The 17,191-nt window shown below is 39.2% G+C and overlaps 1 protein-coding gene and 1 long non-coding RNA gene across 8 annotated transcripts in view; both read right to left on the reverse strand.

The window, feature by feature from the left end:
* The window catches only part of LOC144986673 (NLR family CARD domain-containing protein 3-like), a 497,154-nt gene that overhangs the window by 455,915 nt on the left and 24,048 nt on the right, over positions 1–17,191 (reverse strand). The window lies entirely within an intron of this gene.
* LOC144988447 (uncharacterized) lies at positions 12,778–17,187 on the reverse strand. The gene is made up of 2 exons (XR_013652376.1): positions 13,222–17,187; positions 12,778–13,140 (listed from the first exon to the last, which is right to left on the reverse strand). It is a non-coding gene; the product is annotated as an uncharacterized LOC144988447 (long non-coding RNA).

Raw genomic sequence — 17,191 nt, forward strand, 5'->3', positions numbered from 1 at the left:
CGCCAACTCATATCTGGTCTTTTGGAACCGACATACCCCGGGTAAGCAAGTTCAGGCGTATTTCAGCCAGAGTTCAGGCTTAAAGTCAGGCTATTTTAAACATGCTTCCTGGAATACCCCCCTGGGCTGGTCCATAGTATTGTAGCCTGGGGGTTAGCCCCTAAGGCTCATGGGAAGTGGGGAGCTTAGGTGAAACCTTGAGTCAGAGGGCTGGAAGCTGAAGTGACCCTCCATGCTGTTTGGGCTGTTTATGTGCTGGAATAAACAGGCTTTTTGCTTAAAAGTTAATATTGCCTCTCTCTACGTTTCTTGCAACCTGAGACTGTCTGGGGTCGTGCGGTGTATGGGGCACGGACAGCTCTACATTACATGAGCAGTTGGCTTTCGCTACCCCACTAAAGTGACGGTCCGGCCAGATCGTTACATTTGTGTCAGAAGTGGGACGCTTAGCCGCTGCTACACCATGGAGAGCATCGCCATGGAGGGTGAGACGAATAACAGTTTAGTTTGGTCTGTTTTGTTAAAGTTATGTATTTTCCTAATGCGTTCTTTGTATTCATGATCCCCTTTTTATTGTTTTTCATTGCGCTAAATAAAAAAAAAATTAATTGAATTAGAGATTTTATACAGTGATTCCTGTCTTCTTATGCCTTTTACAAGTTTCCATGTGCATGTATTAGGGAGTTAATAAATTCTGTCTGGCCTCACAGACTCAAAAAAATAACTCATTGGATGAACTCAATTTAATTGTGGGCAGGATTTCCATCCAATAAATATGAGTAACACCACCTCAAAGAAAATTCTTCCATGTAACGAAATATAATCGAGTTAGTCGAACTCAATTTTATCAAGAAAGGCAAAGATCATGCAACAGAAGTCTAAAGCCAGGTTCAAACTCAGAACCTCTGAATTGTGAACCCGCTAACTAAGCCACTGAGCTAACGCTCCAGTGATGAAATACGGCCGCCGGTATAAATAAATAGATTCCTTATTTCCATAAATGACGCTCTTCGTGTATCGTCTTATGGGAGAAGCCGAGTTGAAACAATTTCATGCCCCAGTTTTGTTTTTTACGTGGAAAAAACGAACTAAAGTTTTCACTTTTGAAAAGTCGGAGGATTTGAAGGACTAATAGTCATACCAGGCATTACATTAGATGAAGGAGTTGAACATTTTAAAAGTTCAATGGTTAAAAAAATAGATAAAAAGCATAAAGAGAAACAGGAAAACAGCATTCAACAGCATGCCCCTTACTTGTTCGCTGTGGCGACCCCCGATGGGAAAAAAGCCGAAAGGGAAGAATCCCCATTGCCTGCTTTTGTCGAAATTGGGTTGAGCACGGGTGTTTGTTCTGCCTAATTTCTTTTCATGTGCCTGTTTTACGTTGTTTCAGTAAAGTTATTTCATCTTTTTTTTTTTTTTTTTTTTTGCACCATAAGTGTGAAGAGGAAACAAGATGAAGACATTCTTAAGAATCTGATGTGTTAAACTAAAAGCGTTAAGTGTCGGCAGCTGAAGCAATTTCAAATTTAAGTTGAATTTTTTCAAATTTCAAATTTTTCTTTGAGTATAGTAGCACATTATAGGGGCAAATGCCGCCCCCTATGAAGTGCCGTCCTGGGCGACCGTCCACATCGCCCATATCAAAAACCGACACTGGAGAGCAGAACCAGATGCAGATCGTGCGGGCAACGAACGAGGATCGCCGAGTGAATAAAATGAGCCATAGACGCTGCATAAGAGAGACCAATCATAGGGAAATTGTCCACAGAGGAGAGATGGGTACAAGAGAGACTAATTCAAATTCTGACTAACCAGCAGCTACAACAACGAAGAAAATAAACAGAAGAACTGCCATAATAATAAAGCCAGCATCGAATTAAAGATGGTCAAGATTCACATTCAGCTCCCAAAGAACAAAACAGCAACAGAGAAAATGCTAAAAGAAAAAAAAATGATTTATCTTAACTGAAACAAATAATTAAGTTAGATCAAAGTAAAACAAAAATATCTTTCCAACATCCATATGTGGTGTTATCACCATCTCACTGTGGAAAAAGTATTATTTGAGCTTCTTCATCCACTAAATCATCATCAAATGGACACGTCATGCTGCTTCACCTCTCTGTAAACAAACTAACCTTCAACTAAACCTGCTCCCGACCAGGTTATGTTGAGAGCATGAGTTGCCATGGCAACTTCACCTACCCTGAAACATACCTCTATTTCTGGAACCGAAAGCTGAGGTTATCAACTTCCTTAGCCTCAAACTTATCGTGGGAGCTAGCATAACCTGCTTTCTGGAATACCCCCCTGGTGATGACAGATGTAACAGAATCTGTCAATTTTTCCAAATAAAACATCTTTCAGATTACAAAATAAATAAGACGGAAGTAATGTAAGTTATTTATACTTTCTCTGCTCTTTCACACTTTGGATCACATCGTGTTAAAACAAATATTTATCAGTTTTGGCCTTTCAGATCATGCAGTCTCATATGGAGTCCTATACTGTTCATAATTAAATAAATAAAAATTTAATAAATAAATATGACCTCATGCAAATACACAATCAACTAATAAAACTATCATAAATATATAAAAAGATCATGAAATTGTCAAAAACCTGCACATTGATTTTAAATTAGCCATTATATTATTCAATATATTTAATTTTGCTTTAAAAACCTGTTTATTATTTTAAATGAATCTTAAAACAGCATTTTAAAATATTCTTTTTTAATCATGTGGAATATTATTATAATTCTACGTCTTTTTTCAGAACCTTGGATTTCAAAATCAATATTTTCCAAAGTAGCTTTGTTTTTATTTCATGTTGCTGTTTTTCACAATGACTGATTTATTTCATGAAGAGCTTTTTCATGAGAATGGGTCTGTCTGTCAATCAAACTAGACAAGGCGGAGACACTTTTGTGATCGGCTACTCCTTTACTCAAACAGCAGCAGCACCCTGACTACATCGATCGAAGATGCTTCACCAAACGGGACGGCGCAATGCACACCCCTCAACACTACGGGGAGTATGCACCTCAACACATCCACAGTGTTACACTAAATTGGGCAGTTTTTGTTCTAAATTTGCGGATAAAAGTGGCTTTGGGCGAGTGTGCATAATTCAGGTGATTTTGTGGTCGGTTCGGCAATTTTCATCTTCTCATTAACATCTAGTATTATCTAGTTTTATCCCTGAAAGGAATAAAACGGCTCCCTGTTCCATTTTTTGTAAATGTAATTTATTGTTTCCCCCTAGCCAGGACTCCCTTGAAAAGGAGATTCTTAATCTCAATGGGACAATTCCTGGGTAAATAAAGGTTTAATTAAAAATAAAAATTCTTCACCTGAAGTCAAAGTTCAAAGGTCATCTGCAAAATCTCACACGGAGAGACTCATAGAGACAAACTTGCTCTCCCTTTGGATCCCGATAACTAAAGACTACTGTGAGGCTGGAAATGAGAGATTGATGAAACGTTCCCAAACAGTCCAGAGCAGCGTGGGGGGGCAGGAGTGTGACGAGACAATCTCAGCCTGAAGACTGAATGTGTTTTACAGGAATGTGAACGGCTGGACGCTGAATAACTGAACTAAGAGCTCATATTCTCATATGGTTAGAACCTGAGACTCATTATCTAATTTAATACTGGAGCTGGACGGCTTTACCTGATTGGACACAACCGAGTGGTGAACAGAAAAGTTGTTAAAGCCTCTGTGGGTGTGGGAGTATTAGTGAAAAATACTCTTTGGGACAGTTTTTCTATCAGAATTGATCAAACCTATGATGGGATCCTGTCTTTATGTTTTGTGGTTCGTCACAATTTTCCTTTCTACTTTCTTATTCTTGTCTGATTCCAGAAAGGGAGGCATCATTCCAAAGCTGGTGAAAAGAACTACAAGAAACAAATAACAAATCTTATGTCAAATCTATATTTATTTCCATATGATCAAATAAACATGACTAATAACTAGAATGGAGACAGTATTCAAAGCTAAACAGATGTTTTCAGTGATTCTGCATTTTGACCTTAATCAAGTTCAGTGAGGAGGACAGAATCGGGAATCAAGAAGAATAGAGGTATATAGTAAATATAGAATATTAATAACCGAGTGGCAGATCCTATTTAAACAGAATTATACCACGGTCCAGGTGAATACTAGATTCTGATTGGCTGCTGGGTGTACGTTAAAAAGTGATATACCACAGGATAACCGCACGGTGAAAAAAGAAGTTCCGGTCACATAGCTTAAATATTTTGTATCACTGCGCCAGCTTCTCTAAAACAACCTTTAGCTTCATCATCTGGACAAATATGTAACTCATGTAACTCAGACATGTAACTCAGTTACATGTGGTCCTGTATGATTGTAAACAATGGTAGCAGCCACCGCTAGCTAGAAACCAACCATGTGACTACTATATCCTCTTTTTAGTGTTTTTAACTGCAACCCTGTGGCCATCCATATTTTTGTTGCTGAAAATAAATTGTCATTGTTGCCAAAATCTTGGCTCCTCTTTGGTGGCGTGTGTGCTCTCCCAGATCATTCCCCTCGCCGTTTAATATCCTCATTCATCTTATTTATTCACCTATCTTGCAACCCCCTACAGTCCTTCCATGTATATTTGCCATTACTATTCTAAAATCTATTAATCTATTTGGAACAGGGCAAAGATCTGAATAAAGTCTGTGTTTGGTACCTTTTGGTGTTGTAATGTCTCTTTATTGTAATTTGTTTTTCACTCCAAGAAAGATGCAAGCTGTGCGTGTGAGACACGGTGAACGCCAGAAATATAACTGGTAAATGGTAAATGGCATATCCTTATAAAGCGCTTTTCTACCTACAAGGCCCAAAGCGCTTTACAGTCACACACACATCCACACACTGGCGGCTGCTCCACTGCCAAACACTGGCGCCAACCTTCCACCAAAGGCAAGGTGGAGTTCAGGGTCTTGCCCAAGGACACTTAGACACATGGGCGTGCAAGGCGGGAATCGAACCTGCAATATAACAATCATGGGTCGACCGCCCTACCGCTGCACCACAGCCGCCCACAAACAGATTTTATTGCTTTTTAATTCAATGTTAATTTCTGTGCTGTATTCTAAACATAATCTTGGTGTGTTCACAGCTGCCATAGAGTTCAGCATCATACTCAGTTTTAGCCTTAAATCTTATTACAATGTCATCAATACTAAAATGCTAAATTTTCAAAAATAACTTTCATTGGAGTGGGTCCCCCATTAAAATCAAAGTTTGGGTGTTTTTAACTTGTTGCAGTATTTTTCTTATGATGTTTGAAAGAACACGTTTCAAAATGCATATCTGAGTATTCACTCACATCTGGATGAATCAGGAACAGTCAAAACAAACTCTCTGTTGTGACGCTCCACATGAAATGAGGTGGGCCAGAGTCTCACTGCTCTGCTCCATTCTGATGCGTCCACTCGCAGACAAACAGATCCATTAACATCTTCATTATACTGGTCTGAGCTGGAATCTGGATCTAAACTGGACGGATGGAAAGCTTCATGTAGCGGGACAGGGGGTACACAAAGGGATGATGGGACATCAGCAGAGGGTTACTACTGTGTCAATAGCCCCGCCTACAACTCAGAGGTTCATTTATGATTAACTATGCTGCACAAACTGTCTTAGAAAACAACACAGATTTTTTTTTTTAAGAAAATGCATAATGTTAATTCACAGACCACTGGGAACGCTTTTAAAATAGATCAAAAGATGTTGGAGTGGAACTTTTAGTGCTTACTGGTGCTTCTTCACCTAACCTCGGGAGGCATTAAAGGACCTGCCTATACCATGTTATTCTTAAGCCTATTACAGTAAACTAGATCATATTACCTTTACCACACAATATATATATATTTAATATAACATTTTTGTTATTTTCCCCAGTTATATTTTCTACCCAGAAGTAAGATGACTGGATCTTTGTGGCACTGCCTTTCTCTCCTAGTGGGTGCCGCCCATTCATGACGTCAACCTAGAACTGGGGCCTGTTTCAGAAAGGAGGTTAAGTGTAAACTCTGAGTGCGTTAACCCTGAAATCAGGGAAACCCTGGGTTTTCCGTTTCAGAATGGGAGGTTTGTTAAACCAGAGAAAGCAGAGTAAGTCAAACCTGTTTCTGAAAGAGAGGTAACTTATACTCGGAGTCAGTATCCATGGTTACTTATGCTGTGAACCTAACCTGGTCGGGAGCAGGTTTTATTCTCCAAACTCAAGGTTTCTGCCGGTCCCCTCCCCTTTTTAAAGACGAAGCGGTATTTTTCGCTTTAACCTTCATTGCCCACATTTCCGTCACACAGAGACGGTCTAAGTGACAAGAATGGCTTGTCCTTTTTTGGAGGACCCAATAGACGAGGAGGCTGCATTAATTCATAGAGAATTATATTTACCTCGTGCGAGGATTTTGAGACCTAGACTCGATTTTTTGACATTTCCCCATACGTTTTTGCTTGAGCGTTACCGTTTTTCGTTGCAGTCAATTACATATACAAAATGAAAACAACAATAGATATGTATTGCTATGTAGATGTTTCATATGTCAAATATTGTCAACAAAGCCTACATCCATGAAATGCTCACATTTGACCTGATTGAATTATGTTTTTATACTTCATTTTTAGCTGCTGCCATGTTCTTTTAATTCCTGCAGGATTGCATCTACATGAAAATGAAATCAGGGACATTGAATTAGATTAATGTAACAATTACTTTTTGGAAACACAATTTGCTAGTACTGCTTACTTTCTTAATCCCATATAAACCTATACCACTTGATCAATACAAGGGTAGTGTTGCAGTGTGTGTGTGCTGAGCGGGGTGCGAGCCACGAGAGACAAGGGGAGGGGCGAGTGCAGGTGCAGATGGGGGGGGGGGGGGGGGGGTGAGCACGGAGCGGAGGTGTGTGCGTGGTATATATTGTGTGTTCGGAGGACGGAGCACTTAGTTAAATAAAGAGAAGGTGTCATTCCCAGAATAACTGTTTTGGAGTCATTCTTAATCCGCTCTGGAGGTTGAGGGTTTCCAACGGGAAGTGAACCCCGAAGGAGAATTCCCTTCGGCCCTGAAGGAAATCTCCCCTGCGCTTCTGACCACGGTCGGAAAGATGAGAGAAAAGAAAGGAGAAGTCTTCGCGCAGCGAAAGGTTCAACAGTAGACAAAAGTTCACTTCTAAAAACACAATTGCATGTATTAATATTAAACTGACCAACGTTTGCAAGAGGAGAAGGTTAACAAAAGAGTCCTCTAAACATTACCAACGTAAAAATATTGGCTGTAATAACTTTTTAAATAGCGTAAGGTGTGAAATAAAAAATGGCGATATTTAGGTGTACTTTTGAAGTGTTATTCCTGGTGTTATTGCATGAAATGCTGCATAGTGTACAGAACCAATCTGGGGGAAAATGCATTTAACGTTGATCTTAATCAATTAATTCATCTCAAAATCCTCGTACGAGGTAAATGTAATTCTCTACGAATTAATGCAGCCTCCTCGTCTATTGGGTCCTCCAAAAAAGGACAAGCCATTCTTGTCACTTAGACCGTCTCTGTGTGACGGAAATGTGGGCAATGAAGGTTAAAGCGAAAAATACCGCTTCGTCTTTAAAAAGGGGAGGGGACCGGCAGAAACCTTGAGTTTAGAGAATAAAACCTGCTCCCGACCAGGTTAGGTTCACAGCATAAGTAAATTAAAGTAACCATGGACACTGACTCCGAGTATAAGTTACCTCTCTTTCAGAAACAGGTTTGACTTACTCTGTTTACTCTGGTTTAACAAACCTCCCATTCTGAAACGGAAAACCCAGGGTTTCCCTGATTTCAGGGTTAATGCACTCAGAGTTTACACTTAACCTCCTTTCTGAAACAGGCCCCTGGCCTCAGTAGTGTGTTTGTGTCTCGTCCACCAAAACAAACAACATCCTGTCATTTGCAATGATGTATGTTCATATTGTGCATTTGAAAGGAAAGCGTTTTAGCCAAACACAGCTGGCTCAGTGGAGAAAGTGGGTGTGGTGTGTTAGTCTGGGGGTGCTGCTGGCAGCACAGACTCTTCCTGGAAGGGGCTGTTCTCACTTATCTGTCTCTATGTGAGGATCTACTCCTTTTTTTGGATTGGAAGGGGCTGGTTCCCAAAGTGCAGGTTATTAGAGGAATACTCAGCAATGCAGGAATGGATCCAAATACCACTTTGGGGTCTTTTCGTGAGGAATGAACATTATGATACACTTAAAAGATCAATAATATTGTTTTTTGCGTGGTATAGACCCTTTAATTAAAGTACTGATGATTATAATTGTCATTAAAATTGAAGCTAAACTGAGAAAAATTACGTTAAGTCTGAATATGTATTTTCATGATATTGATTATGTATGTTTTTTCTGTCATAGATGATTGAAGATATTCTAAAAAACAAACCAGGAAGAGAGAGTCTCATCAATGAGTATGCTCGGACACAAAGCCTAACAGACTGTAGACGGCGTGACATGGTTCAGATATTGGTTGCACATGTGACAGCTGAACATGGGTATACTGAAAGTTGTTATGCTCTTCACTACATAATATTTTCAAAATGTGTCATCTTCAACTGTACTAACTGTCTCTCTTAAGGACAAGTCCATCAAGGCGTGTGAAAGAGGATCATGCTAAGGGTATCATGGCTTTGTTCCCTTACCTTGCTGATCCTAAGAGCAGAGTTGGTTATGTAGGTACTATGGCAGAGATGGAGCCTTTGACTTTTTTTTGTTTTGTCAAAAAACGTACCCGTTTAATTAACATTCTATATATGCAAGCTTTCTGTAAAAACTTTCTGTATGTCATGTTATGCACATTTGTACAAGTTAAAATTTGTTTATTGTCCACTTTTTCTTATGGCAGTTCTTGAGCTTTACTCATTGTTCTTTTTGGATTTATTTTAACGGGGGACCAACAGCTGATAGAAGCTGTTTCAGAGAGGAAGACAGCCAAATGACTGACAGCTTGTGTTCTGAGGTCATAGCCCTGATGAAACATACAGCAGATGAAGGAACTGGAAAGAGGAAGATGAGGCAGACCTTCAACTACCACCAAAAAATGAACCATTATCTAGTGAAATCATCTAGTATCTTTTTGGACTTCCCAAGATTCCTGGACATAGAAGGATTAGTATGTTTATTTGTCCCTCAACTTCTGTCACTGTTGCATACTAAGGATAATATCGCAGAGACTCTTCAGTTACCAATAAACACCAAGATATTAAATGTTAGATGGGCCAAACACCATGGAAATGTGTATCGTGCTGGCTTAGTGGTTTGTTTGAAAGTTCATTTGGAAATGCCAGCTTGTACGATGTTGTCATGAAAGATAACCGGTTACTGTTGGTCACCTTTGCAATGGCAACACTGTGTCTGAATGAGCATTTCAATGTACAAGATTCTCTGTCTGTACTAGAGGTCCACAAACTTGGAATATTTTAGACAATGACGTTAAACAGTCTGATACAATATACATGTTTAAAAGGAAACGAAATTGCTATTACTTTCAACATACTGTACAAATGCTGCTCCGACCGGAACCACCTATTAACGTGTGTGATTTCTCTGTTGACACTTATATGGCCACACGCCTGAATTTATGTTGTTCAAATTCATTGCCCCTATTGTCCAACACGTTCCACTATATTGCCATCATTTTCCCATTCTATTATTGTATTTTATTAATATAATTATTTTCTTTTCCTTTTCCTTCCGCCACTCATCTTCTGTACTTTTATGCTTGTATAAAATGCTGGACCCCTAATAATAAGCAGCTGCTTCGGGGATGTCCATTTTTTCCACATTCTGTACTGTGAGGGGATTTGTTGCTTTGACACATTGCGGAAAAATGAAATAAAATAAATAAATAAAAATAAATAAATAAATAATGCTTTTCAAGTTCTGTGTATCAATGACGGACCTCATGGGATTTCTGTTGAAGACCTTTTCTGTTTCTGTTCTGTCAACGAAGCCCATCAAGATGACTGTTTTGTGAATTTGGGCTACACAAATAAAATTGATTTGCAGATTTCATACAGTGATGGTGATGCAAATTATTATATCATACCATACTGTTTCTTGTAAAAGGAATAAAATAAAGGTGGCTGTTTTACCAAACTATAAATGTATAATGTTTATACTTTTGCATAGTGACTACTAAGTAAAGGTGCATTCTAATTTTAATTCCAACAAGAAGTAAAACTGACTATAGTTCTGAATAGAATTAATTTCCACTATGAGCAAAATTTGACACAATATTAATTTAAAAAAGTGATCTATAATGAGTTAAATGTTATCTGTTAGAGTAAAAAACACACACATGTGGAATAAAATATTGCTCCAGAGTGAATAAATGATATTCCAACTAGAGTGAAATCACTGAGTAGTTTTTTTATCTCCTTGCAGAGTAATATTTAATCCATGTGAGTGAAATATTTGCACTGGATTGAGTACATTTTACTCTGTAATTTTAACTCTGTTAGGAGAGTAAATCTGACTATTTAGTAATCTAGTAATCTCATGCGACTGTTCCCTAAAATCTCTCCCTGGTGGCACAATGTAGATCTTTTTTTACCCGCTTCCTTTCACTAATTTATCCATCTGATGCTGATTCTGTTTCTATCTACTTGAATAGTGGCATAGGATGTTTAAAGACTCTGTGGATGAGGATGATATTCTCTCTAGAGTTGTGATAGACACAATATCAAAAAATCATGGACAACCTTTGGTTGAAAGATTGTAAAGGTTGTGTTTGCAGAGAATGATGGCTGAACTTCTATATCTTTATCAGGTGAAGCTGTGGTGGATTATATTGTGGAACCCCCCCCCCCCCCCCCCCCCCCAGTGGTCTAAACAGGTTGTTGAATTTAAAGCCCTCCCCCCTTTGGAGCTGGTAAAAACCAATGCCTCTGATCTGATGAACCTCATTGATGACAGAAGTTAACTCCATGATCATTCAGTGCTTAATAAATACAAATAAATACTTAAATAAAAATGATGTTTAGCAAAGAAAAATTATTAAAATGTAAAGAAAAGTCCTGAAACGAGAGATCCATACTGTGTTTAGTAAGTTTAGATGATAGAAAAGACGTTTCAGGAGGGGTAAATTCAGCTACAACTGGATTTGCTAAAGAATCATTCACAGTTATTTTGGAAATCAATCAACTTGGACCTAAAGGTAGAAGGTGAATTCCACATGAGATTCTAACAGATTCTGGAGAATCTGTCATTCTAACAGAGCAGCTGTTCAACAAGTGGGAGTCAGATTAGAAGAACGTGTTTGTCTGGAATAGTTGTTCCCACCTGTTGATATGGTGTCAATACAGCGCCTAAAGAATTGCGCAGCAAAACAGTAAAACCGCGCATTAAAACCCCAAATCTTAAAATCAAAATGCATAAATTGAGAACTAAAACCTATAATTTGAGACCAGAAGCTATATACCCAAAGCACAATCCTATTTCTCAGTTGCCGATTTGTGTTCTCGCCATTCTGAAATCCTGTCTTTGAGTTGCAGTTTTTTTTTAAATTGTCTTTTTGAGTTGCGCATTTATTTTTTGAGTTGCGCATTTATTTTTTGAGGTCTTGATTCTAAAACCTGTCGACACGTAAAAACAGCAACATGTCAGTGAAGGGGAGGGGAGGCGGGACATCCCTGATATCCAGAAGCTCATTGGCTACCGAATAACACAGAGTCTTACGTCAACAGACCAGTTTCAAAGGGTGAGTCATCATGCTTTTTAAATCTTTTACTATATTACATGATCAAATGTGTACTTTATATAACCGGGGACGCCAGCACAGTAAGATGAGGAGCCCCACCAGTAGCTGCTAGTGAAAAAAGATGTTAGAAAGTTAGATGTTGCATGACAAACTATCACCATTGTTCTCCCGTGTTAGCATGCTAGCTAGCTCAATGCTAGTGGGGTTTCCAGCTCTTTTCATGACTTTTATGGATTAAACAAAGTCAATTTTTTACCACAGTGTCAGGATCGGCCATGTCAAACCTGGGAATAATTGCCCGTGAATTGTCACTAGGGTTAATCAAATATTTTTTTCAAGAAGTACATTCATGTATAATTTATAAGGTTTCTCAATATATCTTTAGCAGGGTTTACAGAGGGAATTGGACAGAGCAACATATTGCGGTAAGAAAGTGCTACCTTTTTCCTAGTTTGGGATCAAGTTCATCCCTATTTAAAAAAATAAATAAAAGTAAAATTATGATTCAGAAAGACATTATTTATTTGAGGTACCAGAACAAATTTCCCACGTGTGGGATCAATAAAGTCCTTCTGATTCTGATTCCATAACCATTTTATTCTCAACCTTAAAGATTGCAGGTTCACACAGGAAGTTAACTCTCACAACATGCAGCTACTGAATATCATTTAAGGTATAAATATATAAATATATTCTCATTTTAACTGTCTTAAATACATTTTTCTTTGTGTGCAGGATGCTGTGGACATTGGACAACAGACTAACTTAAACCAGGCAGAGCAGGAAACTGTTGGAATTGTTGTTCCCTCTGTGGCTTGTCCTCTCTCCTCTCAGACCTGTTCAACACTTGTGGGACATCGGAAAACCATGGCCAAGACATTAACATTTATGTACTGATCTATGCATGTCATCTCAGCAGGATGTAACAAAAACTAACAATGTGAACAGATCTCATCTGCCTTACAAAATACTGCCCCCTTAAGAAAATAAATGGCTAATAATCACCACTAGTATTTTGTAAAGCTTCATTTTTTTAATGTTTGACCATTAAATGTGTTTCGTACAAAAGACTGATAGTTTTGCAAAGATCTTTGAAACACAGAGTCAAGTGTATTAGATTCTGTGAAATTCTGAACCACAATTCAGAGAAATGAAAATAACTGTCTTTAAAACTCCTCAAAAGACTTGAGGTGAAAAAGTCACTGTTTTCGTGCAGGCACTGAGAAATGGGAAGCAGACAGTGTGCCTGGGCATGTTGTCAATGCAATCATGGTCAAAATGGACAACTATTTTAAATGCTTCTCTTTCAGTTAACAGGAGATGTCTGTGAGCCTGCTGGACAGCCTTTGCATCACACGGGGACGTCTTTAAGGCCTGCATAGAACAAACAAAAACAGCAAAGTTAATTAACCAAAAAAAGAAGAGAAAAATTAAGATTAAAATTGTTTTCTCTACCTTCAAGAAGTTGTAGACATCCACGTTGTAGCTGCCTCAGTATTTCTGCCTTTTTTGTTATGGTATGTATAACAATGGCCCTTATAGAAAACAACAGACATACAGCAATAGTCCATTTTAAAACCACCACCAATCAAAGAGAAACTAATACTGTAATTCTATTGATGTTTAATACTGGAATAATTTTAAGGGGAATAAAGCATGTTTTTGCTGGTCTGATACAATTTACTCTGCTCTGATTCACTCACCAGAATTCTGCCAGTCTGCATAGTGCAAACGCATACATTTTGAAAATATGGCACAGTAATATGTTGCTCTGTTCAATTCCCTCTATAAACCCTAAAGGAAATATTGAGAAACCTTACACATGAATGTACTTCTTGAAAAAAATATTTTATTAATCCTAGTGACAATTCACGGGCAATTATTCCCAGGTTTGACATGGCCGATCCTGACACTGTGGTAAAAAAATCGACTTTGTTTAAACCATTAAAGTCATGAAGAGGGAGGGAAACCCCGCTAGCATTGAGCTAGCTAGCATGCTAACACGGGAGAACAATGGTGGTAGTTTTTGAAGAATACAGAAATCAGTCGCTTTGAGATTTCTTCCATGCATGTTCTTAAGTCGGGAGAATGACCAGAAAATGCGAACGGAATACAATTAAGAAGTTTTATTTGTCCCTAACAGATTGATCTGGGTGCCCAAAATCAAGGCCTGCAATACGTAAGAAATTACATTCCGGATTTACATGCAGCTTGTCTGGAGACCAAGAAACTTCCTTGAGTGCAGACTTTTGAACATGTGGTCAGAATCTCCTCCCCCGGAAGCAAGATGGGGGCTGTATCTCCGCCTCTGGCCGCTAGAGATTGGCTGACAGAGGAGCCCGCCTACTTCCTTCAGTCCATACTTGGAATCACAGCATCTGGTCTCTGGGGGCAACCTCACAGATGGACACGGTACGGAATCCCTATGGGTCCACCACAGGTGGCAGGAAGTGTCACCGCAGGAAGTCGATCCTACAGTTTTGTTCTCCACACGTGAACGGACGCCTGAAGTGGTTCCCATAGCTACAATCAGTCCCAGAGATAGTTAATTTATGGCCCATGTCAGACCTACAACCAAATGGCCTCTGAATATCAAAAGCTCTGTTTCCCCTGAAGGGGGATGACCTGACAGCTGCAGCCCTAAAACCTTCTCACATATGCAACTCCAGGAAGCTTCTTCAAAGTTCAAAGGATGTTAAAGCACACACTTCAGCACATGACTAATCTTCAATGTAATAAAAAGTAAGACTGAAAACCCTAATGAAATTACCAAAAATATTAATTCCTTCATTTTCCATACGACTTACTGGATAACATCTTTTTTCACTGGCAGCTACTGGTGGAGCTCCTCATCTGACTGTGCTGGCGTCCTCTGGTTACATAAAGTACACGTTTGATAGTTTAATATAGTATAGATTTGAAAAACATGAGACACTTACCGGCACATTCTAAACTGGTTTGTTGAGGTAAGACTCGGTGTTATTTGTTAGCCAATGAGCTTCTGGATGTGGGGATGTCCCGCGTCCCCTCCCCTTGACTGACATGTCGCTGTTTTTACGCGTGGACAGGTTTTAGAATCAAAACCGCAAAAAATAAAAGCGCAACTCAAAAAGACGAATTCAAAATAAAACTGCAACTCAAAAACAGGATTTCAGAATGGCAAGAAAACAAATCGGGAACTGAGAAATATGACTGCTTTGGGTTATAGCTTTTGGTTGCAAATTATTGGTTTTGGTTCTCAATTTATGCATTGTGATTTTCAGATTTGGGGTTTTGATGCACGGTTTTACTTTTTTGCTGCGCAATTTTTTAGGCTCTATATTGACACCATAGGATGTGGTTAAGTGTATGCTGCACAGAGATGAAAATGGAAAAAACATCTTGAAACATTCAGAACCAGCAGCACTCCCATTGTGCAGAGAACCATAACTGTTTCCACAGATGACAGTCCCACAACTCCAACTGACATGCTTCACTCCTCTTTTTCTAGTCAGCCTGCTGCAGCTCCATATGATCCTAAAGTGCCTATCAGGATGGACTTTCCCAACATTGGAACCTCCAGAGATTCATCTGATGTTCTCAGCTTCATTGAACAATTTGAACATGATCTAGATGTTCCACCTCTATCCACCATGAATGGCTGGGAGCTCTGTCTGCAGTCCTAAATGGACCAGCGCTCACTTGGTAGAAAGCCACAAAAGCTGGAGCCCGACTGGACGTCATTCAAACATCATTCATGTCGGCTTTCCTTCCAAAAGTGACTGGTTGTCTCAGAGGAAGTGTCTCTACAGCAGCACAGTTTGTCACAATAGGAGCCATAGTTGAGAAGGATTGCATGGGGGCAGCAGAATACTGGCAAAAAGTGCATTCAACTCTGAAAAAAGCCATGAAGAAAACATTTGAGAGGAAACCTTTCCAAAAAGGTACAGTAGGGGTCACTGTTGTGCAACAAAGACTTGTTGAACTAAAGATCCCAAGCTTTAAAATATTCCTGTTTCCATCAGAGGGTGTGAGGTGGAAGCTGTGGTTGACACAGCTAGCACATTTAGAAACCCTGTGGAAACAAGTTTCCAGAGAAGAAGAACATTTTCAACCACCAGAAGAGCAACGTTTTGGAATGGCTGATGGAAGGCTTCACCAGGCTTTGGACAAGAAGACCGTGTGTCTCTAATGGCACGGAGAACAGTGGCCTGTGACAGAGCATGTTATGAAACACAGCCATCTTACCATCTTAACTGAGGTCTTTCATAAAGACTCACTGAAAGTGAAAACTGAAACGTTGCTGACTCAGCAGGAAGCAGACAGTTTGAGCAAAGGTCCAAAGTCTCAGCATCAGTTCAAGTCACTGACTGTAGCTAAAACAAGATTGGAATGTTTTCCTGGATGATCTGAAGAAATGGAGGAATGTTTAATGCTGCTAAAGACTCATTCAAAGAAATTTGTTTGTCTTTTGAAGGATGAAGAACATTTTTGTCAGGATTTCATTTCTCTGGTGTTGCTGCTCTGCCTGAAGGAAAGTCTGTGTTTGAAAGACCTTCATGACCAGGACTGCTGAACTAGATCAGAAAGTTGACGGCACATTTGATGGGAGAGGTCATCCAGTTCAGCATAAAGTTTCTCTGCAGAAACTGAAAGATGTTCACCACAATAAAAGAATGAAGCAGAGCTAAACATCACATCCTTTCTCTCTTCATTCTTCATCAAAATGTGTTTGACATAAACAGGTCCAAGTCAGTTACTAGTTATTTCATGTGTCATTGTGTAAATGAATACGCAGTGGGAACTGCAAAGAATAACATTTAGTGACGTCCACTGAGTCTTTTGCTCCCAAAGTCCCATTTCTGATTCCAGAAATCTTTTAGGGTCTTCTTCAGTTTCTTGGTTTGCTGATCTAACCGTAGTCCTTATGCCAGGTAGCTCCGCCCCCAGCCTTGAACATAAACTACCTGCAGAGGTTCTTCACTCTAGAAAAGCATAGATTTAGTGTCTGTTTAGGCACCTGGACTGAGAACCAGAAGCTAACCTAAAGACTATATGAAATGAAAGACCTGGTTCTGATCCAAACTCTGTTCTGAATAATCACCACAACCAGGTCTGTGGGAAAGACCTGTCAGTCTGCTGCAGGTTGATCTCCTCATATCTCTTCATAAGGAGCTGCTGCTCTGTGGGTCAGAAATCTGCAGTTCTGGGATTGATTCATGTTTTCTTTCAAAGAACACAGAACATGAACTTCTCCCAGATGTGAACACCTGATGGACTTAGGTTCTCCTGTTTATTAGATAAGGAAAAACAGAATGTTGTTTTCTTTTTACTTCTATACAACAGTCCTCTGCTGTTTCCTCTGCACTGACATCTATTTGACACTTTCTCATAAATCAAAGAAAAACAGACAGAACTTGTTGTAGAGAATCAACATTTGAATGAA

This window comes from Oryzias latipes, chromosome 2 (assembly GCF_053564925.1).
Source record: "Oryzias latipes strain Hd-rR chromosome 2, Olatipes_Hd-rR_3.1".
Taxonomy (NCBI): Eukaryota; Metazoa; Chordata; class Actinopteri; order Beloniformes; family Adrianichthyidae; genus Oryzias; species Oryzias latipes.